At 40.0% G+C, this 3,242-nt stretch overlaps 1 pseudogene; it reads right to left on the bottom strand.

The window, feature by feature from the left end:
* Positions 1–1,304: 1,304 nt before the first annotated feature.
* Positions 1,305–1,443, bottom strand: LOC121436372 (annotated as a pseudogene).
* Between the last annotated feature and the right edge of the window lie 1,799 nt (positions 1,444–3,242).

The raw sequence follows: 3,242 nt of genomic DNA, 5'->3' as shown, positions 1-3,242 counted from the left end.
GAGGCAGAGGCAGGTGGATTTCTGTGAGTTTGAGGTCAGCCTGGACTACACATTGAGTTCCAGGAAGGCCAAGACTACACAGAGAAATCTTGTCTAGGCAAACAACAAACAAACAAAAATTAGCTGGAATAGGATATGCGAAACACTGTACCTATTATTGGAGGCATGGCCGTTTATACTTCCGTGTCCATATTTATTACATTTTAATGGTTGCACCTAAGTTTTGCCAATCACAAGTTCCTTGAGAGCATGGAGATCTTATCTATATCTATCGCCTACCAAGTTTTAGACAGACACAAATATTTAAGCAAACCACATTGATAAAACAAAGAACCGCTGAAGGCACAGGTACATGGCTATTTTGGAAGGAATTCAGCTTATGGCTTTAAGGATGACCCTTTTCGCGTATCTGCAGCATTAGGATTTGAATTTGTCTGTTCCTCAACCCGAGAGGGAAGGATCCATGTCCTCCTCATGGCTGTGTCTCCAATTATAGGCACGGTGTTGGCGTGTTCTGTTGAAGCTAATCTTTTAAGTTGAGAGGCATTTTAAAAATTAATTGGAATATATATGCTAACATGAAACAATTGCTTACCAAGTATTTCATAATATAAATAAAAAAGAAATACTCCGTTAGGAATTATTTCATTGTTTTTCTCCAAACATATTCATAATGCTTGACAGTTCAGATGTATAAGATCTCAAAAAGATGACTTCAAAAGTGGTCATTTGGGGGGCATGATGGCACACACCTTTAATCCCAGTACTTGTGAGACAGAAGCAGGTGGATTATTTTGAGTTCAGGCCAGTCTAATCTACAAAGCAAGTTGCAGGCCAGCCAGGGCTAACTGGTGAGACCTTGTCTCAAACAAAACAAAAGTGGTATCCTTCAGGGCCTAGAAGGAAGATTTTTAACACTAGGAGAGGTGCACTTCCCCAAAGCTGTTACAATAGATTGTATAATCTATTTGCTTATTTGGCTCAGTAGGGATTAAAGGCATACACCCATGGGTAAAGGATAGAAACCAAGTTTTCAGTGTGGCTGGCTTTATGTTGAGGTCTTTGATCCATTTGGACTTAAGTTTTATGTATGTGATAGATATGGGTCTATTTTCATTCTTTTACATGTTGATATCCAGTTATGCCAGGACCATTTGTTGAATATGCTTTCTTTGTTCCATTTTATATTTTTTGTTTCTTTGTCAAAACTCAAATGTTCATAAGTGTGTGGACTGGTATCTGGGTCTTCGATTCGATTCCATTGGTCAGAAATCAAGTTTTCATAATAAACAACATAGTTTTTAGAGGAGACTGTGAATGCAGTCACCTGCTACCATAAATTATGCAGTCAAGTTTCCCCAACTGGGGGAAATCGCAAGGGTCAGCACATCCAGAGTGTGTGGGTAAGCCTTGCCCCAGGAAACCACCCTGCCAGGTAGGTATTACATTCTTATTTCTAAAGAAGCAGAATTATTGTGAAGTATTTCTTCACTGGTAACAAGATTGCTGAAATTTTTATTGTTTTGTTAGTGGGTTTCACTGTACAGTTCTGGTTGTCCTGGGACTAATTAGGAATACTTTTTTTAAGCATCATTTCTAATAATCTATTTCTGACATGGGCATAAAAATGCTTACATTGAAAGTCTTAATAGTAATCTATTCTCCTAATAGGTTTATCATGTTGATGATATCATTTATGTAATTTGTGTGTTTAGCTAATTACTTAATATGGCAATGTTAAATTTAATTTGGATTAAATGTAAGAACATGTTGGGTATGGTAGGCACATGCCTATAATTCCAGCATTTGGGTTGTAAGACTAAAGTAGGCAGATTGGGGTAAGTTCAAGGTCAGCCTAGGCTATATAGGGAGACCCAGGTTCAAAAGAGTAAGGGATATAGTACAGTTGGGCCCAAGACTGCATAAACTGTGTGGTGGTGGATGCCAGTAATCCTAGCACTTGTGAGGTAGAGTCAAAAAGTCAGGTGTTCAAGGTCAACCTTAACTTTTTAGAGAATTTGAAGGCAGTCTAGGCTTATATTAGGCCATGCTTCAAAAAGAAAAAAAACAAACCCCCAAAACCCACAAACTGTTAAAATATTCTGGGTTGCCTGGAGGTGGTGACCTATGCCTTTAGTCTCAGCACTTGGGAGGCAGAGACAAGTGGATCTCTGTGAGTTCAAGGCCAGCCTGGTCTACAGATTGAGTTCTAGGACAACCAGGGTTACACAGAAAAACCCTGTCTTGAAAAACAAAAACCCAAACAAACAAACAAACAAAAAACTAACAAAAATCAAAACAAAAACCCCAAAGCACTCTGGGTCAATGACTTCGAGTTAATGTAAATGTCTCTTTCTTCTCTTTGATGGGACAGCTTGAAGTTAGTATTAATTCCATCTATCCTACCATGTAATCATTGTTGTGAAGGTTATATTAGCAAATATTTTAGAGTTTGAAGGTCACACATAGTCTCTATTGCAATTCTTTATTGGTTATCTTGTTTTGTTTTTTCTTTTTTAGCCCTGTCAATTGTTTGGATATGAAGTACCCTTTTCCCCCACCGCCAACTTGAAAGATAAGAAAAGGATCATATACTGAAGGTTTGGTTCTCAGCTAGGGGTCTCTTAGTCAGTAGGCACTAAGGTCGTCCACGCCTTAACTCATTCCTTCTGAATGAGCCACGAGGAGGTGAAGCCTAACGGGAGACAGGTAAATGGGGGTGTGTCTTGTTACCAGGAATTTCTAACGGGAGAAGCAGGTGAATGGGGGTGTGTCTTGTTACCAGGAACAACTTCTTTCACCCTGTCTGAAGCTTTGCCCTACTTCAGCCTTCCATTACCATGCTCGGCATCACCACAGGCCCAGAAACAATGGAACCAGCCACCAGGAGCCAAAAACCTCTGAGTGGAAGGGCCCAAATAAATCTTGCCTCCTTTCAGCTGTTCTCATCAGGCACCCTGTCCCCTCAACAAAAAGGGCACTGGCACAAGTTCTCTAAAGGTGTCAACCACTCCTAACTCATGGGCTGCAGTAAACGAGAGCATGGATCAGATTTGATGGAGGTGTGACCGACTAGATCCGAAGACAAGCATATGTCTTAGAAAACAAGGGTTGTGGGAGTTCCAGTAACTGCTCAGACCTTACTAACACCCCCTGGAAATGAAGTGCTTCTATCTGAATCTGAAGCTTGTCCATGTAAGTCAAGAAATTTAAGATGCAAGAAGGCATTTTCATGTTAGAGA

Source organism: Microtus oregoni, unplaced genomic scaffold (assembly GCF_018167655.1).
Source record: "Microtus oregoni isolate MIOR12 unplaced genomic scaffold, Mior012 000048F_ref0000485, whole genome shotgun sequence".
NCBI lineage: Eukaryota > Metazoa > Chordata > Mammalia > Rodentia > Cricetidae > Microtus > Microtus oregoni.
This window is presented reverse-complemented; position numbering and strand designations above follow the sequence as displayed.